The 26,609-nt window shown below is 44.3% G+C and overlaps 1 protein-coding gene across 6 annotated transcripts in view; it reads left to right on the top strand.

Annotated features, from left to right (window-relative positions):
• The window catches only part of LOC105472738 (TIAM Rac1 associated GEF 1), a 443,930-nt gene that overhangs the window by 120,987 nt on the left and 296,334 nt on the right, over positions 1-26,609 (top strand). The window contains exon 1 of one of the 6 annotated variants that reach the window (XM_071095588.1): positions 10,907-10,930. The exons of the other annotated variants lie outside the window; for them this stretch is intronic. The gene's annotated coding sequence lies outside the window, so the exon portion shown is untranslated. Of the gene's footprint in view, positions 1-10,906; positions 10,931-26,609 lie in introns of those variants that run through there. 6 annotated transcript variants of the gene reach the window in all.

Genomic DNA, 26,609 nt, shown 5'->3' with positions numbered 1-26,609 from the left:
CCATCTCAGTCTGGTTTGTTCTGCACTAGCCGTTATATTCTTAGACAACCAGTGGTTCTTCGAGAGAGCCCTCCCTCTTTTTTAAACATAGATTACATGGTTCAGCAGAAAGTGGTTCTATTTCCTTTCATGATAATTATGGTTTCTGGGTTAGCACTCAGTGCTGCCAACTTTTCGAGGATGTGGGTAAAGTCAGTTCTATTTCTTACCAGCCTTTGATGGCGTACAGTGTGCTTGGATAGAATAGGAAGCTTATACATATTAATGACTGGTCAACTGTAGTTTCTTCTGGGGATCATTTCGTAAGATGTTATAATCAAATGCATGTTAAAGAATACAATACTGTATGGGCGTGGTGGCTCACGCCTGTAATGCCAGCACTTTGGGAGGCCAATGTAGGTGAATCACTTGAGGTCAGGAGTTCAAGACCAGCCTGGCCAACATGCTGAAACACTGTACTAAAAATACAAAAATTAGCTGGGCGTGATGGTACATGCCTGTAATCTGAGCTACCTGGGAGGCTGAGGCACAAGAGTTGCTTGAACCCAGGAAACGGAGGTTGCTGTGAGCTGAGATCGTGCCACTGCACTCTAGCCTGGGCGACAGAGCGAGACGCCATCTCAAACAAACAAACAAACAAAAATAAAGAATACAATGCTTTTAAGGTTTCTCTTATTCTTCTGTGCGTTCAAGGGAAGACCCAAGGGTATGGGTCTCTTGGGGCCAAGTCTAGTTTTAATCACTGTTACCACCCCCTGTTCCTGTTCAGCTGCCTCTGGTGAGGTGGTGAAGATGGCAGACTGCCTTTCCCTAACCTGTGGCAGGCATCCCCAACCAATGGTAGCACTTTCCCCTGCATGACATCACGTGATCGTTACCAATTGATTATAGTCAGCATATTAATGTAATTGAAACTGAATTCTCACAGCTGTAGTGGGTCTTATCCTTGACTTTATTAATCAAATAAGTAAATGATCAATTTAGATTATTGTTTCTCAACTGGGGATGAAATTGCCTTGTAGGAGACAGACAGTTGCCAATGTCTAGAGTTGTTTTTGGTTGTCATAATGGGGTTGGGGTGGGTTGCTACTGGCATCCCAGTGAGTGGAGGCTAGGGATGCTGCTAAACATCCCACAATGCACAGAACCTCTCTCCTTCCCTGTGACAATGAATTATTCAGCCCAAAATGTCAATAGCACTGAGACTGAGACTTTTGGCCTTTGGAGGGTTTCTTAACAGGTAGTTGGTAGTAAGAAGTGGGATACAAAAGAGGACTTAGGGGAGAGCAGGACACGTGCAAGAAAAAGAGGGAAAAGGGTTACATCTTAACAGGTTAGCTTATGGTACATTTGTGCACAGATCTTTTCATTCCCTCCAGTGCCCTATTTGACAAACACACCATAAAGAGTCAGCTCATGGAAAAGATCACAAATACGCTGGGTGCAGTGGCTCACACCTGTAGTCCCCATCACATTGGGAGGCCGAGGTGGGTGGGTCACTTGAGGTCAGGAGTTCGAGACCAGCCTATCCAATGTGGCGAAACCCTGTCTCTACTAGAAATACAAAAATTAGCTGGGTGCCTGTAATCTCAGCTACTCGGAGAATCGCTTGAACCTGGAAGGCGGAGGTTGCAGTGAGCCCAGATCATGCCACTGTACTCCAGTCTGGACAACACAGCGAGACTCTGTCTCAAACAACAACAACAAAAAGATCATAAATATGCAATTACATATGTATGGCCTAGTAACATGGTCACTTCTTGGGAACTTTTGTTGTCTTATGTTTAAGGTTAGTTAGTAAAAAGTAGTTGATGAGGGTAGCTGCTCCAGTCATAAATTCCTGCACCATCATCTTGGAAAAGTTAACCTCTTATTAAGAAAGCAAGCTTTTGAGATCAGCCTGACCAACATGGAGAAACCCCATATCTACTAAAAATACAAAATTAGCAAGGTGTGGTGGCATATGCCTGTTAATCCCAGCTACTCAGGAGGCTGAGGCAGGAGAATTGCTTGAACCCTGGTGGTGGAGGTTGCGGTGAGCCGAGATTGCGCCATTGTACTCCAGCCTGGGCAACAAGAGCAAAACTCCGTCTCAAAAAAAAAAAAAAAAAAAAAAAAGAAAAAGAAAGCAAGCTGAGATAATTTGTGAATGTTCAACTACTAGAGGTGATCTAACTATCCAAAAACAAAGAAATACTTAAATAAGTTATGGAATACCCGTATGAACTAGTCTGTTCTCGTCTGTTCTCGCACTGCTATAGAGAAATATCTGAAATTTGGTAATTTATAAAGAAAAGAGGTTTAATTGGCTTATGGTGCTACAGGCTATACTGGAAGAATGGCTGGGAGGCCTCAGGAAACTTACTTTCATGGCAGATGGTGAAGCAGGCAACTCTTCCGTGACCACAGCAGGCGGAAGAGAGAGAGGGTGGAGGTGCTATACACTTGCAAAAAACCAGATCTTACGAGAATTCACTCATTATCATGAGAACAGCAAGGGGGACATCCACCCCCATGATCCAGTCACCTCCCACCAGGCCCTTTCTCCAACATTGGGGATTATAATTCGAGATGAGATTTGGGTGGGAACACAAATCCAAAGCATACCACCATATTATGTAGTTGCTTTCTTTCTTTTTTTTTTTTTAAACAGGGTCTCTATGTCACCAAGGGTAGAGTGCAGTGGCGCAATCATGGTTTACTCCAGCCTCCACTTCCCAAGGTCAATTGATCCTCCTATCTCAGCCTCCTTGAGTAACTGGGATTACAGGTGCCTGCCACCATGCCCAGCTAATTTTTTAGTGACATGGGAGTATGTTTAGGATATTGGATATAAAATAAATTAGACCAGTAACTATATACAATATGAGCTTAACTTTGATATATTTACATTAAAAATAGACTGGAAACCTATAGTTTCAACAGTGGAGAACTATTTTCTCCATAATGTGATATTTTACTACATTTTTTCTTTTACAAAGACATTACTTTTGAGATGAGAAAAATGTAAATATTTCAGAGTTTGCTGCAATGGTGAAGTTTTTATATTGTATCGTTTTTTATTTTTATTTTTGAGATGGAGTCTCACTGTGTTGCCCAGGCTGGAGTGTAGTGGAGTGATCTCAGCTCACTGCAACCTCCACCTCCTGGGTTCAAGCAATTTTCCTGTGAGATCCTGAGTAGCTGGGATTACAGGCGTGTGCCACCACGCCTGGCTAATTTTTGTATTTGTAGTAGAGATGAGGTTTCACCATATTGGCCAGACTGATCTCGAACTGCTGACTGCCTGCCTCAGCCTCCCAAAGTGCTGGGATTACAGGCATCAGCTGCCACGCCTGGCTCTGGCCTGTAGTTTAGATAAATGAATTTATCTTTTGGGAACAAGAGTCCTTTGCTTATTAAGTGGCTGCTATGTGCCAGAGGCAGTGGTGGGCACTGGCGATTGAGTGACATGTGTATATTACATAGTACTCGTCCTTGAGGAACCTGCAGTCTATAGTAGAGGCTGATAAATGAATAGATAGATCCCACTATAGTGCAGTAAGTGTTGTTGTAGGGATAAGAATAAAGTTCTATGGGACAATAGAGGTTGAATAGCCAAGTTTCTTCACAGATACAAAGGAAGGCTTTATGGACAAGGTGGCATATGTGAAGAATCTTGTCTTAGTTTTGGGCTGCTATAACAAAATACCACAGACTGCATAATTCATAAACAATAGAAGGTTATTTGGCTCGTGATTCTGGAGGCTGGGAAGTCCAAGATCAAGGGGCTGCATCTGGCGAGAGCCTTCTTGCTGCCCTGATGGACGGCATCACATGGCGAGAGAGAGTGAGACAGAACAAGAAGGGGCCGAGCTTGCTTTTATAACAAACCCACTCCTGAGATAGTGACATTAATCCACTGATGACAGCAGAACCCTCTTGATCTGCTTACCTCTTAAAGGTCCTACCTCTCAACACTGTTGCATGGAGATTAAATTTCTAACCCGTGAATGTTGGGGAACACATTTCAAACCATGACAGATCTTGATGGCAGTGTAGAAGTTTATGAACTGAAGAGGGACCAGTAAACACTAGGCCAGTTTTTCATTTGCTTTCTGTAATGTGAATGGGAGCTGCCTACTTAGTTTTATCCCATAATCTATACGTTGCTGTGTGAATGAAAATTATTATCATTAGTACTACATGGAGCAAACATGTATGAATGATGCGGGGCTCAAATTCTCCTGGGCCTTTTAATATGAAAATTAGATTCATCAATTTCCTGGAATTAATTAAAATATTGTTTACAACAATTGACAAGGCATCTTGTGACCTTATAAGCATGTATCTTTAGAGTAACTTTAAAGTGACTCTACAAGCATGTATCTTTAGAGTAATTCCTGGGTGCATAAAATAAACCCTTTCTATCTTCTTGCCTTAAACTTGAAGACGAAGAGCATTTTAAAGATTAACTTGAATGAAGCAGGATGTTCGTTTTAAAGACATGAAGGCTGAGACTGCTGGTGTGCAATGTGGGTTCCAGTGTTCTTCTACAGATAGGTTCAGTTCAGGCAAAGGGGTAGTGTGGCCAGTGGCTCCGAAGTTCTTGGCAAAAACCTTGGGGATCACTCTTAGGGAAGGAAGCCAAGAATCTGCTTAGTACCAAAGACATCTCTGTAACTGTTTAGACTCATCTAAACATGAACAGCATATGAATTTAGCAAAGAGGATACATGCTGCCTGAGACTTTTAACCGTAATACTTTATTCATCTACTAAGTAATTAATTAATTAAGTAGTTATTCATTGCCTGCCTACTGAGTGCCAGGCCAGAGGTCACTTGTTGGCAGAAGTCTCCCTGGGACATTACAGATAACTGGGATGGCCAAGCTGTTAACACGGAGATCACCACAGTCCTTGTAGTAGTGCTTCACTCTGGAGGGTCACTGTGGGTCTCACCTAGAGCCTGTCCACACACTCAGAGCTACTGCGTTCGGGACTCAAAAGATGGAAGGTGCAATTAACTATAACTGCAATGAAAACACTCTTGTGGTTAGTTGCAGTGATGGATCGTTAGGAAGTGAGGAAGTAAAAATTCATTATAAGAGCGTGTCTGAATTTTAAAAAGTTTAGCAGTATTGAGAAGAAATCTTTCCAGCTCTTAACCATGGTCTTCACAATATTTGAGCATAACATAATATATAAGTGACCATTTGCCATCAAGAAGCAAACACTTTAGCATGCCCATTTCAAATGGTGGCATGGTCATCTATTTCAGCTTTGACTTCTCAACTCCAGGGCACTACAGGTTCTATTCAAGTTCCCTCTTCCTGTGCTAAGGCCTAGCAGCTGGGACAGTGGGGCAGATCGGAAGGCTCATCTGTTCGGTATTTAGTCTGTTAGAGATCAGTGTCCTGTGCTACCTGTTGTTCAGTGTCTGAAAACCATTCTTTCATAGATTTTGTCCAATTTTTAAATTGTTTCAGGTGGGAGTATAAATCTGGTCCCTGTTACTTCATCTTGGCTGGATGTGGAAGTTCTGCAACATATTTTACAATGCTTTTTTTTTTTTTTTAAATTTAAAAATAGGGATTTAGGCCGGGCGCGGTGGCTCAAGCCTGTAATCCCAGCACTTTGGGAGGCCGAGACGGGCAGATCATGAGGTCAGGAGATCGAGACCATCCTGGCTAACACGGTGAAACCCCGTCTCTACTAAAAAAATACAAAAAACTAGCTGGGCGAGGTGGCGGGCGCCTGTAGTCCCAGCTACTTGGGAGGCTGAGGCAGGAGAATGGCGTAAACCCGGGAGGCGGAGCTTGCGGTGAGCTGAGATCTGGCCACTGCACTCCAGCCTGGGTGACAAAGTGAGACTCCGTCTCAAAAAAAAAAAAAAAAAAAAAAATAGGGATTTAAACACATTTTTTTTTGAGACGGACGGAGTCTCACTGTCTCCCACGCTGGAGTGCAGTGGCGCGATCTCAGCTCACCGCAAGCTTAGAAATATTAAGCTTCAGTTATGTGGTAAATTCACATGTGTGGAATAATGTATTCCCTGACAATCTGATCATTAAGTGGTGTCTGTGTGTGAGCGCTGAGTTAAGATGTTTCAGAGTATAAGTCAATTACCACCCTCATCTTAAAGGATAATTAAAATCTCTCAGCCTCCAAGGGATCAATCCTTTTTTTTTATTTGCTCCCTTTTCTTCTTGTGTTCTGAGAAATTGTTCTAAAAAGAATGATTTGAGTTTCCAGAGTTTGATATGCATTGCCCTAGCTTCCGAGTAAAAGAATGGACCTTAAAGCATTATTGTAGTTGAAGTATAAATCTAATTATTCCATTTACTTTCAGAGGTTGTATCTGCAAATGGCATAACTGATGTATTCGTTTTCATTCTCCTTCTACCCAGTGTGCTCAACCTAATCACCTGAATGATGTTAATTTGGGTTTAAGGCACATTTCGGAAGATTTTGACCGTAAAGAGCAAGGCAAACTTAGCTCTTCTGCATAGCTCTAAATGATACCAATAACTATAAATGGCATCGTTCACCCTGGTGAAGCTTTCCTTACTTTTTAAAGGCTAGGATCAAATCTAGGAAGGCTTGGGCGACTCCTCTGCTCTGAAGAGCTCTGGCTCTCAATTTCTCTAGTACCTATTGCTTCAACTGGTTATTTATCTACCTTATGTTGTTTTGGAAATGGCATGAGAGAGACTGAAAAGAGAACACAAAAGGCCTTTACTTCAATGTTGGATAAAGACATACCCACATACATTTTAATTTGCTGCATGTTTCCCTTGCAGTTTCATTTGGCATTTCTTTATCTGTAATGCACAGAATGTCCCCTCCAGTGCCCCTTCATCATTCATCCAGCCATTAGAGTTGTTTTCCAACATGTAATTCTGATCATTGCCACTCCCCTTTGACGGGAGCGACCACATACAGATCAAAGTCTGATCTTTGTGATATGGCACTTGAGACCTTCCACAGTCTGGCCCCAAATTATTTTCTGCTCCTATCTCCCATCACACATTTTGTTTCATCCACAAGGCACATTTCTTGACACTGCAGGGGCATGGCCTTTATTTTAACACCTCCGTGTTTCTGTTGTTTCCCTGGAAAATCTTTCTCACTGTGCCTTCCCCTCCCACTTCATGCATGTTGCCACATCTTTCCAGCCCTTACAAGTGGAGTTGCTTCTCTTCTCTGCATTCCTATGGCTTTTTCACAAACTGGCCGGAGGGTGTGTCTGGGAAGGCCATGGTCACTGTTTCCAGGAAAGTAATTTAGAAAGCAGGCCAGATCACCCGAGTCTGGCTCCTGGGTTTGGTACTGCCAGCCTGTCATCATTATAGAGGTAGAAACGCAGGGACAGAGTAAAGAGTATAGAAGGCCAGGCATGGTGGCTCACACCTGTAATCCCAGCACTTTGGGAGCCTGAGGCGGGGCGGATCATGAAGTCAGGAGATCGACACCATCCTGGCCAACATGGGCGAAACCCTGTCTCCACTAAAAATACAAACATTAGCTGGGCATGGTGGCACACGCCTGTATTCCCAGATACTCAGGAGGCTGAGGCAAGAGAATCCCTTGAACCTGGGAGGCAGAGGTTGTAGTGAGTTGAGATTCTGCCACTGCACTCCAGCCTGGTGACAGAGCGAGACTCCGTCTCAAAAAAAAGGAATCTTAGATTTTTGACATTTTCACCCTATATTTATTAAAATGGTTTCCAGATTTCACAAACATATGATCAAGGAAGTCGTTGTCAGATGGCATGTAACTGCACAACATGCTATGTGGCATTCTAGTGATGGCAGCCATATGTATGGGAAAGGGTTTTGTTTACAGTTGTTATGCAGTGCATGTTGCATTTCGGTTAATGGATCACATACATGATGGTGGTCCCATAAGACTGCATATATGATGGTGGTCTCATTTTGACTGTATTTTTTTCTTTATTGGGATATGTTTAGATATACAAATACCATTGTATTACAGTTGCCCGCAGTATTCAGCGCAGTACCATACTGTACAGGTTTGTAGCCTACAAGCAATAGGCTATACCATCTAGGTTTGTCTAAGTACATTCTCTGGTGTTCGTACAATGACATAATTTCCTAATGACGTTTCTCAACGTGTATCTGTTGTTAAGTAATGCATGACTATATATGACTATTTTAAAAAGTAAAATAAATACAATGATTTCTGACCGATCTTGCACTAAGTGTCAGGTACTGTTCTTGGGCCTTAGGATGCAACATTGGATAAAAGTCCCCACTTCAGGAGTCTCAGAGTCTAGCTCAGTGGTTCTCTCACTGAGCTTCCCAGACCAGCAACATCAGCATCACCTGGGAACTTGCTAGAAATGCACATTCTTGCCCACTCCCACACATCCCTAATCTACTGAATTAGAAACTCTAGGGGTATAGCCCAACAACTTGAGTTTTAGCAAGCCCTACAGCTGGAGAGACGGACACATTCAGTACAGTCTGGTAAGAGCTACTGAACACATGTGGAGTGCATCTCAGAGTAGTTTGGGAGGTGAAGTTGAAGGCAGTGCAGACTTAGGTAGGTCTTCGGATGAACCAAGTTCAAGTTAAGTCTTAGATGATGAGTGGTTGTTCTTCCAATGGATAAGGGGGAGAAGGAAAGCATTTCAAGCCAGGAGACCCATACATGCAGAAGTACAGAACAATCAAAGGGCTTGGTCACCTCTGGGGATGACAATTGTTATTACTGTCATATGTCCTTATTATTACTATTACATATTCTTAAGTCAGGGTTATAAGATGAGCTAAGCTGGCAAGATCAGTGACCAGATCATGCCAAGAAGTTTGGCTTTTCTTCTGGAAAATAACCAAAAGATATTTTTAGCAGTGAAATGAATATCATATTTGCAATTCTGTTGCATATATACAAAAAATAGGGCCTTTTTTAAATTAGAAAAATTACTTTATGACAGATGCAAAATCTAAGGTGAGAGTGGAGGAAAAGATACAGAACAATAAGGAATTTAAGTGAAGAAAACAATAAAGAATTTAGAACCTAATTCTTAGAAATTCATACAAAGTCTTAAAGAATTTTAATTCTAAAACAAATCCATACAGAAAATCTACAGAAAACTTTAAAAATGGAAGAAACAAAAGCTAACTCAGTTCAGCCTAGACTGAACTATTTTTACTTTGCAGGTATACTTTGATTTCATCTTTTTTTCCCCCTTTGTCTGGTCTTTATTATACATAATACGTAAGTTTAAATTCTAGCTTGATGTCTTTCCCATTTAATGGTAAAAATGGTTGTGTTGCAAGTGGCCTTAAATCATTTGTAAATATTCATTTCACAAGTGTTTCCTATTCCATGGGTGCTGCGCTGGGGTTTACTTAGCTCTTGTTTGCATGCATGGTAATTATCAGTTAGGGTTTGGTGAGGGGCATGGCAGAGGGCTTTATCTTGGGGATTCCCCACTGTGCGCGCATATGTGTGTATGTATGTGTGTGTGTGTGTGTGTATATATATATATATATATATATTTTTTTTTTTTTTTTTTTTTTTTTTTTTTTTTTGAGACGGAGTTTCGCTCTTGCTGCCCAGGCTGGAGTGCAATGGCGCGACTTCGGCTCACTGCAACCTCCACCACCCGGGTTCAAGCAATTCTCCTGCCTCAGCCTCCGGAGTAGCCGAATTACAGGCACCCACCACTACACCTGGCTAATTTTTTGTATTTTTAGTAGAGACGGGGTTTCACCGTGTTGGCCAGGCTGGTCTTGAATTCCTGACCTCAAGTGATCCACCTGCCTAGGCCTCCCAGAGTGCTAGGATTACAAGCGTGTGCCACCATGCCCGGCTCCCCCTGTGCAATTGTGGGAGCTGGAAGAAGTCTGCGGAAGCTGTTGTCACTGCTTCTGGCTGGGCCAGGACTCAAGAAGAAAACTAGCATGTGGAGTGGGCGGAGCCAGTCCGCAGTGGAGCCCATGTCTGTTTCTTCCACTTCCCATCTGGATGACTGGGAGCGGCGCACAGAAGACTCCCCGCCCTGGCCGTTGGACTGCCCAGTGCCTGACCCAGGAGCCCAAGGGACTGTGGGAGGCTGCAGCCACAGGTGGTGCGCCCACGCCGAACTCCGCTTGACCTGCTTCTCCACTCCTGCCTTCACATACTGTGCTAACGCCCCATGGCTGCCACTCACTCCCTGCCGTCCAGGAGAGGGAATTCTGGGAAATGAGGGCTCACTTAGCTACAGTAGCAGGGCACACCCCTCCCCCTCCCCAGGGTGTATTTCCAATTTTTATTCTCTTCTTAGGAAATACTGCAGTGGATGTCTTTATTTTCAGGTACAACGTTTTCTAAATCCTGGATCATTTCCTTGGGACAGATCCTCAGAAAAAGAATGAATGGGTCAAAGGGTCTGAATATTTTTGAGTCTTTAGATGTTGCCAATTTACTTTCCACAAAGGTAGGTTGGCCAGCGCTGTGGCTTACGTCTGCAATCCCTTGCAATCCCAACACTTCGGGAGGCCAAGGCAGGCGGATCACTTGAGCCCAGCAGTTCCAGACCAGACTCGGCAACATAATGAAATCCCATCTCTACAAAAAATACAAAACCCAGCCGGCCGTAGTGGTGTGCACACCTGTGGTCCCAAGGACTCAGAAGGCAGAGGTGGGAGGATGGTGTGAGCCCAGGAGGCGGAGGTTGCAGTGAGCCATGATTGCACTACTGCACTCCAGCCTGGGGAACAGAGTGAGACCCTGCCTTAAACAAACAAACAAGCAAACAAAGTTAGGTTGTATCAATTCTGCCACCAGAGTAGGATATGAAGCATGTTATCTTACCTCACCTTGGATAGTACTGAGCACTGTATCCACTCTAATTTTACTTTTTTTTTTTTTTTTTTTTTTTTTGAGACAGGATCTGGCTCTGTCACCCAGGCTGGAGTGCAGTGGTGTGATCTCAGGTAACTGCAACCTTGACCTCCTGGGCTCAAGAAGTCCTCCCACCTCAGCCTCCCCAGTAGCTGAGACTACAGGCATGTGCCACTATGCCTGGCTACAATTTTTGTATTTTTTGTAGAGGTGGAGTTTTGCCATGTTGCCCAGACTGGTCTCGAACTCCTGGCCTCAAGCCATTTGCCCGCCTTGACCTCCCAAAGTGCTGGAATTATAGGCATGAGCCATTGTGCCAGGTTTCTCCTTTCACATCTTGAGGTTTCCATTTGAATTGTTTATTTCCAGCCTTTAAATTGAAGAGTTGTGTGTATATATATTTAATTAAATTGATTTTACAACAAGTAAACATTAGTGGCTTTGAACCTTGAGATAATTGCTTAATATATATCCTGAGTAATAGGTATACCACCCTCTCCTGTCCTGGGGACTTACTAATCATAATAGCAATAAAACGAGAAGGTAAATTAGCTGACACATGTATAGGAAGGGTTTTTAACAAGTGCAGTGGAAGTTAGAAACTTATTTGGTGCACAGTTTGCCACATTCAGTTTCTTTCTTCTCTTTCTTTCTTCCTTTCTTTCCTTTCTTTCCTCCCTTCCTCCCTCCCTCCCTCCCTTCCTTCTTTCCCTCCCTCCCTCCCTCCTTCCTTTCTTTTTTCGCTCCTGTTACCCAGGCTAGAGTGCAATGGTGTGATCTCGGCTCACTGCAAGCTCCGCCTCCTGGGTTCAAGCGATTCTGCTGCCTCAGCCTCCAAGTAGCTGAGATTACAGGCCACCAGGGCTGGTTACTTTTGTATTTTTAGTAGAGACAGGGTTTCACCATGTTGGTCAAACTGGTCTCGAACTTCTGACCTCAGGTGATCCACCTGCCTCAGCCTCCTAAAGTGCTGGGATTACAGGCATGAGCCACCTCACTTGGCCACATTCAGTTTCTATAGAGGATTTTGGGATGGTTTTTGGTTGCAAGGAATCAATTATTTGCTTTCTCTTTTAAAAAAGTTTTTCTTTCCCTTTCTACAAGAAGACTGCTTTTAATTTAGTGTATTTAATTTTTTTTAATTGTTTTTGAGACGGGGTATTGCTCTGTTGTCCAGGCTGGAGTGCATGGGTGTGATCACGGCTCACTGAAGCCTCAATCTCCTGGGCTCAAGCAATCCTCCTGCCTCAGCCTCCTGAGTAGCTGGGACTATAGGTTCACACCACCACACCTGGATATTTTTAATTTTTAATTTTTTATTTTTCGTAGATATGAGGTCTTGTTATGATGCCCAGTCTGGTCTTCAACTCCTGAGCTCAAGCAGTTCTCCCACCTCGGCCTCCTAAAATACTGGGATTATAGGCATTAGCCACTGTGTCTGGCTCAATAATGTTTTTAATTGGTTATCTTTAATTTTTTAAAATTTATTTTTATTTATTTATTTATTTTTGAGACAGAGTCTCGCTCTGTCCCCCACTCTGGAGTGCAGTGGCAACTCCGCCTCCTGGGTTCACACCATTCTCCTGCCTCAGCCTCCCGAGTAGCTGGGACTATAGGCGCCCGCTACCCCGCCTGGCTAATTTTTTGTATCTTTTAGTAGAGATGGGATTTCACCGTGTTAGCCAGGACGGTCTCGATCTTCTGACCTCGTGATCTGCCCGCCTCAGCCTACCAAAGTGCTGGGATTATAGGCGTGAGCCACTGCGCCCAGCCGATGATCTTAGGATTAAAGCGCCTGGCTTTAATCTTAAAGACGTAGTATATTGCCAAGGCGGGAGGATTGAGGCCAGGAATTTGAGTCCAACCTGGGCAACATTGTGAGATCTTGTCATTACAGAAAATAAGACATGAGCCAGGCATTGTGACACACACCTGTATTCTTAGCTACTCAGGAGGCTGAGGTGGGAGGATTGCTTGAGCCCAGGAGTTGGAGGCTGCAATGAAATATGATTGTGCCACTGCACTTCAGCCTGAGCGACAAATCCTCTGTTTAAAAAGTAGTAATAAAATAAAAATAAAAACTAAGAACACCCACCCCAAACCCCCAAGAACATAGCATATTATTAAATATTTTAATTTCCCTCAAGTGCTTGTCTTTATAGCATGTCTTGTTGGTTGATGAGGCTCTGGGCCTTACAAATCGCTTTTTCTTGCTGTTCTGTTGACTTTTCTTTCTAGTTAATTTTCACTAAGAACTGGCATGAAACCCCAGACTTCATGAAAACCAAAGTTAAAAAAAATCCATGCTGTGACTCCTTGCAAAGTGAAATGTTTGTACTGTCTTTCAGTTGTAGCTCTTGACATTGTGGCTTACCGAGAGACCTGACTGCGTTTCTGAATCAGTTATTAGACCACATTCCACTGACTTCTGAGTTTTAAGTCCTATTTCAGATTCCCTTTAGAAACAGACCACATTGGTTTCTTTTCTTACCCTGCAATCAAGCAACCAATCCACTGGCCTGGTTTTAACATCATGAAGATTTCATTTTCACAAACCGTGGAAGTGAAATATGTATGTTTTCTAACTCAACCTAAAATGAACTGAAATGTGTTGGCTTGTGATTGTGTGCTTAGATTTACTGAAAACAGAATGATCCCATGGAGCCCCAGGTCTGAGAAGGTGGCTTTTCATTTGGGGTAAGGAATGTGATGTAGTTTCATTGCTACCCCAGCTACTCAAAGTGTCAAAAAGCAGGCTTTTATGCAAAGACATAAGAGTGATACAATGGACTTTGGGGACTCAGGAGGAAGGTTGCGAGGTGGTTGAGGGATAAAAGACTACATACTGGATACAGTGTACACTGCTTGGGTGATGGGTGCACCAAAATCTCAGAAATCACCGCTGAAGAACTTATCCATGTAACCAAAAACTGCCTGATCCCCAAAAACTATTGAAATGGGCTGGGCACGGTGGCTTATGCCTGTAATCCCAGCACTTTGGGAAGCTGAGGCAGGTGGATCACCTGAGGTCAGGAGTTTGAGGCCAGCCTGGCTAACATGGCAAAACCTCATCTCTATTAAAAATTAAAAAAATTAGCCAAGTGTGGTGGCATGTGTTTGTAATCCCAGCTACTTGGGAAGATGAGGCAGGAGAACTGCTTGAACCTGGGAGGCGGAGGTTGCAATGAGCCCAGATTGTGCCATTGCATCCCAGCCTGGGCAACAGAGTGAGACTCTGTCTCAAAAAGGAAGAGAGAGAGAGAGAGAGAGAAAGAGAGAGAAACAGAAAGAAAAGAAGGAAGGAAGGGAGGGAGGGAAGGAAAGAAAGGAAGGAAAGAAAAAGAAAGGATTGAAAAGAAAAAAAAAGTGGTCCCTGGACCAGCATCATCTAGGAGTTTGTTAGAAATGCGTACTTGCAGACCAGCTAAACCAGAATCACAGAATCTCAAGATCCCTGGTTGACTTAAACTTATTTAAGTCTGAGAAGCTGTCTGACTTCTGAGTGCTCGGCACTCAATACCAGATTATCTTTTGCTGCCATCCGTTTACCTCTTGGCAGGGCTGTGTTTTGGGAAGACTCAGACCTATGGAGTGGCCTCCATTTTATCGATCTGTGTGCTGATTGGTCCTGCTGAGATTTGTTAAATTTTGAAATTCCTTGAACGCAGTGACTTGGGCCTCTGATTTCTCCGTTGTGAAGTCTGAGCAAGCAGCCTGCTTTCCTTGCCATCTGTGCATTCCACTGGGTCTGGGAAGGGCCACCGTGGAAGAGAGTTCAGGGTGGGAGTTAGGAGACTTGACTTTGGATTTTAAAAAATAGTTTATTTTTAATTATGGTAAAATAATATAAAATTCACCATCTTAGCTATTTTGTTTTTTTGTTGTTGTTGTTTGAGACGGAGTCTTGCTCTGTTGCCTGGGCTGGAGTGCAGTGGTGTGATCTTTTCTCACTGCAACCTCCGCCTCCCCAGTTCAAGCGGTTCTCCTGCCTCAGCCTCCCTAGTAACTGGGATTACAGGCATGCACCACCACACCCAGCTAATTTTTGTATTTTTTTTTTTTTTTAGTGGAGATGGGATTTTACCATATTGGTCAGGCTGGTCTCGAACTCCTGGCCTCACGTGATCCACCTGCCTTGGCCTCCAGAAGTGTTGGGATTATAGGTGTGAGCCACTGCACCAGCCCATCTTAGCACTTTTGAGGTGTACAGTTCAGTAGGGTTAAGTTCATTTACATTCCAGTGCAGTCGGTCTCCAGAACTCTTTTCATGTTGCAAAATGGAAACTCTGTATTCAATAAATAATAACTCTGCATCCTCCCCCCGCTCCCCCAGCCCCTGGCAACCACCATTTTCCTTCCTTCTCTATGAATTTGGCTACTCTAGGTACCTCATATAAGTGGAAGCACACAGGATTTCTCTTTTTGCAACTGGTTTATTTCAGTTAGCATAATGTCTTCAAGGTTCATCCATATTGTAGCATGTGTCAGAATTTTTTTCCTTTTAAGGCTGAATAATATTCCGTGGAATGTCTATACCGCATTTCATTTATCCACACACCTGTTGATGGGTACTTGGGTGGCATCCACAAATCCACCCTTTTTCTTCTGGGAATAATGTGCTGTGATTGAGTTTGAATCTTAGGCTTCCTCACACTGGCTGTGAGATTGTAGACAAATCACTGAACTTCTGAGTCTCAGTTTTTATTTCTTTAAAAATGAGCAGCTCAGACCAGATGTTCACAAACATTTAAGCTCTAGTTACAGGATACTAAATAAAACCGAATCTGCATCTATTAAAAACAAAAAAGAAAGAAGACCATGCGTCTTCTAAAAGATTTCCATGGTTTCTCCCAATTACACCATTTTCCTTTTCTGAGCAAACTTAATTTTCAAATATCTGTAACAGCAGAACTTCTATAACTTTAACAGCTTTATTGAGATATAATTCACACACCATGCAATTCATGCACATAAAGTGTACAATTCAGTGTTTTTTTTTAGTATATTCTCAGTGTTGTGCAATCATCACTACAATCAACTGCAGAACATTTCATCATGCCCCAAATCATTCCCTATTTCTTCCCAAACTGCCTTGACCCCCAGATAATCATTAATGTACTTTCTCTGTGGCCTTGCCTATTCTGGACGTTTCATATAAATGGGATCATAACATGTGTGATCTTTTGTGACTGACTGCTTTCACGTAGCATAATGTTTTCAAGGTTTTTTTTTTAAAAACAACTTTCTAGGATGCCAAATGATCTCACATGTGAAGGATTTGTTTCTCACCATGAGCTCGTTATAGGGCTAGGGCCTAGAGGTACAGCAGTAGATAGTAGACACAGCCCCTGGCTGCAGAGAGCTCACAGGCTTGTGGGGAAGATGGACATTAAGTGAATTAGTACACTGATCTTAATCACAAGTGTGCTAGTTTCTATAAGGGAGAAACTGGATTCTCTGAATGTGTATAATGATGGGGCAGGGACAGCCAGGGTAGGCTGCTGTTGACTTTTATTTCACATCTTCAAGATAGTGCTGTTCACAGTTCTCTTATCAGGAACCCCCTCGATCAGTGTGTATTAAGTGACTTTTAAGCGACTGTGTGAGGTGACAATGATATAGTAGAGAGAGAGAGACTCTGCCTGTGGGGAGCTCCCCATGTCATGGGGCAGACAGCTGTCTATGCTGCAGGCTGGTCCAGTGTGCTGCAGGAGCGATGGATGATTCTCCCTTAAGCGTGCTAGGGAATCTTTAGGGATCGATGATGCTTAATTGGGATTTTGGAAGGTGGACAAAATTTCTTTACAAAGCCAGTATGTCCATGGGGGCAGAGGAACTTCTGAGTAGAGATCATGAGCAAAGGTACAAAGATCCTCAGTGTGTTCATGAGAGGTGCCCATTGGTGCAAAGGTGGAGTGGAGGTGGAGGCACAGGACGTTGCTGGCGGGGTCGTGGATGGTGTCAGTGCAGGCATCAAGGGGTCATCTGGTTTTGGGTTGCTGGAACAGGGAGTTTGATGAACATTCCCAGAGGATGTTTTTGTTATATGTATGTTCAGCTCCCAACAGAGTTCTCGTAAATGTGATCAGGAGGCCAGTGTCACTAGAATCTGGGGTTCCTTGTTAAAAATACCATGTGTTGCAACAGGATCTTGGGTGGGGACTTGGGAGTCTGCACTCTAATGTCTTGCCAGGTAACGCTTATGCACACCAATGCTTAGGCACCACTGCTCGGAGGAACAAGAAAACTGCTCATAAAACCTTAATTTTAGCTTTCAGCATTTCTTCAGAAGTACCTTCCGTCCTTGACACATGTCCCGAGACGGAGCTGTAAAGTAACATGTGTTCTTAATATTCTCTCCTCTCAGTAATCCCTCTTTTGTGTGATTTTCTTGTCTTTACTTTGAGGCTTTTGTTTGTAGGTTGTATTCGTTTTCTAGGGCTGCCATCACATATTACCAACAACTTGGTGGCTTACGAAAACAGGAATATATTCTCTCGCAGTTCTCTGGAAGCCAGAAGCCTGAAGTCAAGGTGTTGGTAAGGCGTGCTACCTTTTTTGTGTTGTTTGTGTTTTTTAGAGACAGGATTTGTTTATTTTTACATGTCACCTATGTAGGCCTATGGAACTGTTGTTTACCTGTAGCAACTCGACTGGAGTGCAGTGGTGTGATTATAACTCACTGCAGTCTCGACCTCCTGGGCTCAAGAGAGCCTCCTGCTTCAGCCTCATGAGTAGCTAGGAGTACTGGCGTGCGCTACCATGCCTGACTAATTTTTTTTTTTTTTTTTTAGAGAGGGGATCTCACTGTGTTGCCCAGGCTAGTCTTAAAAGTCTAGCCTCAAGCCATCCTCCTGCCTTGGCCTTCCACAGTGTTGGGATGACAGGCGTGGCTCCTGCAGCCAGCTGGCATGCTTCTTCTGAATGCCCTAGGGCAGTGTTCCCCAAGCTTTCTGGCACCAGGGACAAGTTTCATGGAAGACAGTTTTTCCCACGGACCCCAGGTTTCAGAATGAAACTGTTCCGCCTCAGATCATCGGCATTCGATTCTCATAAGGAGTGCGCAGCCTAGATCCCTCCCATGCGCAGTTCACAACAGGGTTCATGCTCCTGTGAGAAGCTAATGTCACCGCTGATCTGACAGGAGGCGGAGCTCAGGTGGTAATGCCCGCCCGCTCGCCCACTGCTCACCTGCTGTATGGCCTGGCTCCTAACAGACCACAGACTGGTATCGGTCAGCGGCCTGGGGGTTGGGGACCCCTGCTCTACGGAGGAATTCTTCCCGGCTTTTATTCTGGTGGCTCCTAGCAATCTTGGCTTGTAGCTGCAACGTTCCTTGGCTTGTAGCTGCCTCTCTCTTCACTTGGCCTTCTCTGTATGTCCTCTCTTCTTTAAAGGCCGCTAGTCGCCGGGCGCGGTGGCTCAAGCCTGTAATCCCAGCACTTTGGGAGGCCGAGACGGGCGGATCACGAGGTCAGGAGATCGAGACCATCCTGGCTAACACTGTGAAACCCCGTCTCTACTAAAAATACATTTAAAAAAATTAGCCGGGCGCGGTGGCGGGCGCCTGTAGTCCCAGCTACATGGGAGGGTGAGGCAGAAGAATGGCGTGAACCCTGGAAGCGGAGCTTGCAGTGAGTGGAGATCGCGTCACTGCACTCCAGCCTGGGCGACAGAGCAAGACTCTGTTGCCAAAAAAAAAACAAAAAAACACACAAAAAAACAGGCCGCTAGTCATTGGATTTAGGGCCCATACTAATTCAATATGACCTCATCTTTTTTTTTTTTCTTTCTTTTTTTTTTTGAGAGCAAGTCTCGTTCTGTTGCTCAGGCTAGAGTGCAGTGGCACGATCTCAGCTCACTGCAACCTCTACCTCCTGGGTTCAAGCGATTCCCCTGCCTCAGCCTCCCAAGTAGCTACAGGTGCCGCCACCATACCCGGCTAATTTTTGTATTTTTAGTAGAGACAGGGCTTCACCATGTTGGCCAGGCTGGTCTCAAACTCCTGACCTCAGGTGGTCCGCCCTCCTCGGCCTGCCAAAGTGCTGGGATTACAGGCGTGAGTCACTACGCTTGGCCAACTTTATCTTAACTTAATTATACCTGCAAAGACCCTATTTCCAAGCAAAGTCACCTTCTGAAGTTCTGAGTGGATGTGAATTTTTTGGGGAGACCCTATTTGACTCACTATTTTTGGGGAGACCCTATTTGATCCACTATGTAGAAGTTTGAGTTCCGAAGGCAATTCTACTCTGCTGGACAAAGTTTGAAAAATACATACTTGGTTAAAACCACATCCAACACTAACGATGATACAGACAACAGTAAAACAAGTCAGGTGGTCATTTCAATGAATTCTAAGTTGTTGCATCATTTTGGACAATCTTACATGCTTTGCTTTGAGGCTTTATTGAATGTACTTACCTTTAGGCTCTTCAGGGTCTGGGATACTGAAAAAGTTTTTCACAAATTTCCCTTAAGTAAGCCTCCCTGGAAAGGTCAACTGGTTCTTTTATTAGTTCCTGGAGTCTCTGTAGGGCTTATGTTCACTGATATCCAGAGGAGATGCAACAGAAGAAGAGGAGGCTCTGGCCCATGGGTGTTTTTCACAGACGTGGAGGCTGATGTGGCTGTACTGGGCTATGGTGTGTTTTCTTCCTTTCAAGGCTTGTTTTCTATACCATGACATATTATTATTATTATTATGTGGCAAAGTCAGGAAATTGCATCTCATCCAACCTTGCTCATTTGCTAGGTTCTCAGGTAGCTCAGGTTCTCCTGACAGATATTTTTCCTAAAGTCACTTTTTCAAAAATTGCAGAGAAGTTTCTTATAAGGATGTTATATAGTTTATTTTTTATTTTTAGTTTTTGAAATGGAGTTTTGCTCTTGTTGCCCAGGCTGGAGTGCAATGGCACGATCTTGGCTCACTGCAACCTCCACCTCCCAGGTTCAAACGATTCTCCTGCCTCAGCCTCCCAAATAGCTGGGACCACAGACACGTGCCACCACGCCTGGCTAATTTTTGTATTTTAAAGTACAGATGGGGTTTTGCCATGTTGGCCAGGCTGGTCTTGAACTCCTGACCTCAGGCGATCCGCCCACCTTGACCTCCCAAAGTGCTGGGATTACAGGTGTGAGCCACCACTCTCAGTCTAGGATGTTACATAGTTTATTTAATTGCTTCTTTTTACTCATCATTTTGTTTTCCACTTTTGTTTTTTCTACTTGTGAGGTGTATTAACTGCTTTGTGTGTAAATCTTTGTATCTTTTATTCTATCCTTATATTAAAAATTTTAGATACAGATTTACTGAGTAAAGAGTTTAAACTGTTAAATGCATCTAATGCATATTATTGCTGAATTAGTGTCCAGAAAGAGGGTTTTAAATGCTGTCATCAGCATCTGACCGTACTAGTATTAACAGTTCACTTGTAAGTGTTGCTGAAGATTTTGTATCTCTGAAGGATCAAGACCTTGGGGAGGATGGCATTTAACTGAAGGTGAGTCATCTGTTCTTTGAATAGATGTTTTAGATGACACATCAATATACAAGGTGGGTCACTATCCTGTTTTTATCACTCTATTGTTTAATGATGATGCATCTATTGCTTATGGTAACAGTAAATGTTTTCATTATTTCACTTTACTTAAAATGAATTTCGCATGCATTCATGTGCAGGTGAAGAGAATTAGCAATAATGATCCCAAGAATAACTCCCCTTTGCTGGGTACCATCCTTGTGCTGAGTGCTCTTCCGAAGTGAATCTCATTGAATACCGATTTTTGGAGGAGAAGCGAGGAGGTTGGAGGAGTTTAGTTACCAGGGTCTCAGGTTGAGTTGATTCCAGAGCTGAAGCTACTTCAGGAGGGTCACTGGCCAGCCCTGGTGTGCCCGGCAAATCTTGTGGGGACCATGGGAGGCACAGAGAAGAGCAATTTGCACACGTCTTCAACCTAGGATTACTGGGCTAGACCACTCGGTGGGGGCCTGGGCTTCAAAGCCACCTGAGTGTGTGACCTTGACTTCTTTTTCTTTCCTTCAACTGCAGTAAAAGAAGGGGTAGTTCTAAGAGGCCTCGCCACCCTGCTTGCTGCAAAGGGCCTCTCTCTGAAGCTGATTCTGTGCAGAGTTCAGAGGCATTGGTATTTTCAGGGCGCCTTTCTTCTCTGGCGGTGTGTGTTTTCCTCTGTTTCCAGGGGAGCTCCCAAGAGAAGATTGTCTCTCAGTCTCCTTTTCATTTGAGGTGACCCCTCTAACTCCTATGTTTTAAGCTGGGCCACGCTTATTGCTAACCTTTCTAATAGCTTCTGTGGAGTTGGCCTGAAAAACCACAGAGAGCTCTGCTTTCAGCCCTCGCCAGGGTGCTGTAGATCTTTGTATCTGCAGCCGCCGGGGTAGGGGAGAGTGGACACCCTTGGCCATTTTCTTAAATTCAAGCTGGTAGCTGGTGCACAGTCCCTGCCTGAAAACAGCAGCTGTTTAATTTGCATTTGGATGCTGCTTTTTCTCTTGCCTTCCCATCACCCTGTCTCTAAACAGCAGCTAGAGGGCAACTTTTTTTTTTTTTGAAACAGAGTCTTGCTCTGTCGCCCAGGCTGGAGTGCAGTGGTGTGATCTTGGCTCACTGCAACCTCCGCTTCCCAGGTTCAAGTGATTCTCCTGTCCCAGCCTCCCGAGTGGCTGGGATTACAGGTGTGCACCACCACTCCTGGCTAATTTTTGTACTTTCAGTAGAGACGGGGTTTCGCCATGTCGGCCAGGCTGGTCTCAAACTCCTGACCTCAAGTGATCTGCCTGCCTCGGCCTGCCAAAGTGCTGGGATTACAGGCATGAGCCACCGCACCTGCCCTAGAGGGCACCTTTTAAAAAGTCAGACAGTGTCACTCTGCTCAGTACCTTTTGGGCCTTTCCAGTTGCCCCAAAATAAAAACTGAAGGCCCCACAGAGGTTCCTGGCCGACTCGAGCTGCCCCTTCCCATCTTCAATTTCTGTTTCTCTCTCCACTCGGCTGTTGCTCAGACATATGGCCCCAGGCAAATGCCTGCCTCAAGGCTCTTGTCCTTGCTGTGTCTCTACCTGGAGCACTCTTCCCCAGGTAGATGCATAATGTACCCCCTTCGGGTGTGGGTTCTGTCATGTTTCTTTTTCAGCGAGACTGTCCGTGGTCATCCTGTTGAAAAAAACCCAACCTCCATGTCCCTGACTGTGCAGGTAGAGTGCGGCAGGAACTGACCTGCACGTGTACATCTGTTCCCTTCTGTCCCTGATGGCAAGTGCTTGCTTTTTGCTTATTAGGGCACTGATATGGTTTGGCTGTGTCCCCACCCAAATCTCATCTTGAATTGTAGCTCGCATGATTCTCATGTATTGTGGGAGGTACTCAGTAGGAGATAATTGAATCACGGAGGCGGTTTCCCCCGTACTGTTCTCGTGGTAGTGAGTAAGTCTCATGAGATCTGATGTTTTCATAAGGGATTTCCCCTTTTGCTTGATTCTCATTTTTTCCCTTTGCCTGCCACCATGTAAGGCATGCCTTTTGCCTTCCACTGTGGTTGTGAGGTCTCCCCAGCAATGTGGAACTGTGAGTCCATGTAAACCTCTTTTTGTTTATAAATTACTCAGTCGGCCGGGCTCGGTGGCTCACACCTGTAATCCCAGCACTTTGGGAGGCCAAGGCAGGCAGGTCACTTGAGGTCAGGAGTTCAAGACCAGCCGGACAAACATAGTGAAACCCCGTCTCTACTAAATACAAAAAATTAGCCGGACGTGGTGGCGCATGTCTGTAGTCCCAGCTACTTGGGAGGCTGAAGCAGGAGAATTGCTTGAACCCGGGAGGCGGAGGTTGCAGTGAGCCAAGATTGCGCCATTACACTCCAGCCTGGGCAACAAGAGTGAAACTCTGTCTCAAAAAATAAAATAAAATAAAATAATACAATACAATAAAATAATTACTGAGTCTTGGATATGTCTTTATCAGCAGCGTGAAAACAGATGAATACAGGCAGCGTCCCCGTTAAACACATTCCTTTCACTCGTGTGATTCAGTCCCGCACCAAGATCTTTGCTTGGATCATATCAGATGTTAATTTGATTCACTTTAGGGCCCACTACATGATATCCCAACATAGTTTCAGGAGTCCCCCCTTAATATGTGTCGTGAAGCAAAGTGGTTGAGAGCCCTGATCACTTTTATCTGGATATTAAACTTCATTTTGTGTGCACAGTAGCCAATGAGTAGAAAAAGAAAATGTGGCGCATATATATATGTGTGTGTATATATATATATATATATATGCACCTTGGAATGTTACTCAGCCACCAAAAGGAATGAAATCATGTCTTTTGTGCAACTTGGATGGAGCTGGAGGTCATTATTCTAAGTGAAGTAACTCAGGAATGGAAAACCAAATATTGTATGTTCTCACTTATAAGCAGGCGCTAAGCTATGAGGATGCAAAGGCGTAAGAGTGATATAATGGACTTTGGGGACTTGGAGGGAAAGACTGGGAAGGAGGGGAGGGATAAAAGACTACATATGGGGTACAGTGTATACTGCTTGGGTGATGGGTGCACTAAAATCTCAGAAATCACCACTGAAGAACTTACCCATGTAACCAGAAACCACCTGTACCCCCAAAACTATTGAAATAAAAAAAATTTCACTATGTGGAGTGCATAGTATTTGAGGCATATCTTGCAGGGTGCTTTGAAGACTAGCCAGAATTGGGAGGCGTTAGGTGGCAAAGGCGTGCAGGGAAATGGTGGAGTGTGAAGGTGCGGGGCACGATAGGAGAGGAGTTGTCCTATGGGGCTGGTATGTAGGGTTTGTGAGGATTTGGTGAGAGGGGAGAAGACAAAGTCCCGTTGGAGTCACGTTATGGAGGCCTTCTTAAAGGTAACCCCAAAGACCTTGAATTTTACTAACAGAAAGTTAAAGCCACTGAAAGCTTTTCATTAGGGAAGAATGAAATCTATGTCCTGCCTTGGAGAGAAATCCCTTGGGCAGCACTGGGAAGGCTGGTTGGTCGGAGGAGGCCTACAAGGCAGGGATGTGTGTTAGGAGCCTGTGGTCATAAACTAGGATACAGATGATCTTGACCTGGGAGGTGGCTGAGACAGAGACACGGAGGAGACAGTGTGGGGAAGGCATTCTGTTGGGTCATGACCAAAAATGATGGAGAGGCCAGTTTTGTCCCTACATCACCCAGGAGCTCAGACGTTCAAATTCTCTTCCCTGACCAGTAAAATGGAGTCACAGAGCCCTTGGAAACAAAGCAATGTGAAGAAAAGGGCATAGAAGCTGAGAATGATAAAACCAGAAGAGGCCCCAGCAATCCTATCATTTCTTCATATAGTGGAGAAGTAAAGGAGGAGAGAAAAATTGTGGTGACAGAGAAAAGCAAGCTGGGTGAAGCCAGTGTGTTGTATTTTAGTTGCAATGAGGACATTGGGTCCTAGCATCAGTAACTGATCCCCCATATCCCTGATTCCTGGGTTAGAAATGGGAGGGGACGAAGGGGCAGACACTGTGCGTGTTTGCACGTGGGTGATACTGGACTTTGAAGGAGTATTTTGAATAGCTATGATTTCCGAAAGTGGTTCATTAGCTAACTCAATGGGTTTGCTTAGACGGTAACTGAGTTTTTAATCTCTGGAGGGAACACCTGCTTCATTGGCAGCTATGCATGTTATTGTTGTTAATAAGATAACCAATAACAGTATAAATTTAGGTTAACTTTACTGAGAATTCCTGACCTTGTGCTAAGCACTTTGTAGAGGCATCTTATATGGGATAATGGGATTTTCTCTTACACTTTGGGGCCTTTGGGATAGAAGACCTTTATAGCTGGGGCTTTCGCATTTGTTTTATATGGACTGCTGATTTTGCCTTAGCTTTAGTTTTACAGGTGGAAGGAGACACTCAGTGTTGGAAGAGTCACACAGAACATTCCCTATCCCTCAGGGGTACACCCTTTCAGTGACTTCCTGCCTTCTGGGGGCCATCTGACCACCTGACCACAGAAACTTTTCTCAGGGACCATCTGTGGGAATGTTCGTTGGAGTGCATGACGATTTCAAATCGGCGGTGGCTTTCTCCTGTTGTGGGCGGTGTGTGTCCGCCTGTGCCTTTTGGGACTCTCTTCATTTGGTTGACATATTTGTTTGGACGTGACCTTTTTCCAGTTCCTCTTCCCTGGGCTTTTGCCCGCTGAGGAAATGATCCTCGGATCTCATCCATCTGCACTGGTGGCAACAGAAGAGAGAATTTCTTTTCTCTGTGGTTCAGGTCCAACTGCCCAGACACCTGTCCTTCAGAGGCTCATATTTTTCTGGTTGGTATCACTTCCTGAAGTAGACACTCTTTCATATTCTAGTTCTGGAAGTCATCAAGTTGGACAAGAGACAGGAGGAAATGGTGGAGGGTCCTCAGCTGACCTGGGATGCTTTTTTGATTGTTCACTGGCCACATAGAAAGGGACCGTTGCTCCCACCTCCGTCTGCCACTGGCCCCTGGAATTGGCCCTGTTAGTAAGCTTTTCCCAGTGGCGGCTGATTCATTCTGAGAGCTTTTCATATCCTTTGGGATCCTTCACTGTTAGATTTGAGAAGGAAAAGAACAGCTTTGCTTTTAAGTCTGTTGAAAACCACCTGCAGAAGACATGTGTCCATAACCTGTGTATTTATGCTTTTCTTATGGACGCCTGACTGCTGCCTTGTTGTTAAGGAGATTCACAAGAGGATGGGAACCTTCACATGGGAACCCTTAGCTTGTGTGTTCTGCTGTCACAAAGAAAATGAGTTCTGGCCATTTTCGAGGCTTGCCAAAGGTTTTTCTCTGCAACTCTGGAATTGTCTTTCTTGTGCTTTCAGAGTGGCAAAATCCATGGGCTCCTGAGAGCCTGAGGTGGTAGGGGATAACTTAAAGAGTTGAGCCAAATCCTAACTCTCCTTTTAGGCCTTTGCCATCCGCCAAATGTCATGTTTGCAGTTACCTTGAACTTGGAAGAATGCTCCCCGAGCACCACTCCCATCGCCAGGGTTGCTCTGCTGCTTTCCAGACGTTGACCTTGTGCAGGTGACGTAACCCCAGCTAGTGCTGCAGGGGGGCTGGCTGAGTCACACTCATAACTTTGGGACTGGATCTTCGTCTCATTTAGCGGCAGGAACCCTGTGGAAGGAGATGGCATCTGGTTGGTCTGTTTGCACATTCTTTGCCTGGGACTTCAAATCTGATCTGGAACTGGTATCAAGAAACAGCATATCTGTGATGAGGGGCCTGGCAAGTGCTAGATAATACATTTTACCCATTGTTTTTTAATGGAGTAGGATGATAATCAATTTAATCATATTCCTTTCTCGGGGGCACAAAGACAGGAGCAAAACTGAGGGGAGAATGGAGTGCAATGAAATATGCAGAAAGAGGAAGACATATACAAGCCAGGAGCAAGGGAGATACAAATTAGTGGATGTGGGGAGACCTTCCCATGCAGGAACAGAAGCATCTGAGAAAGCAGAATTTTGATATTATTTTGTTTCTTTGTATTTTAATATATTGGTCTAAATTTATGGAATACATGTACGATTTTGTTACATGAATAGATTGTATAGTGGTGAAGTCAGGACTTTTAGGGGAGGGGTCTCCAATCCCCAGGCTATGGGCCAGTACCTGTCTATGGCCCGTTAGGAACCAGGCCACGCAGCAGGAGGTGAGCGACCTATGAGTGAGCATTACTGCCTGAGTTCTGCCTCCTGTCAGATCGGCATTA

The sequence above is a fragment of the Macaca nemestrina genome, chromosome 4, assembly GCF_043159975.1.
Source record: "Macaca nemestrina isolate mMacNem1 chromosome 4, mMacNem.hap1, whole genome shotgun sequence".
NCBI lineage: Eukaryota > Metazoa > Chordata > Mammalia > Primates > Cercopithecidae > Macaca > Macaca nemestrina.
The sequence above is the reverse complement of the archived record's forward strand: the minus strand, read 5'-3'. Positions and strand labels throughout refer to the sequence as shown.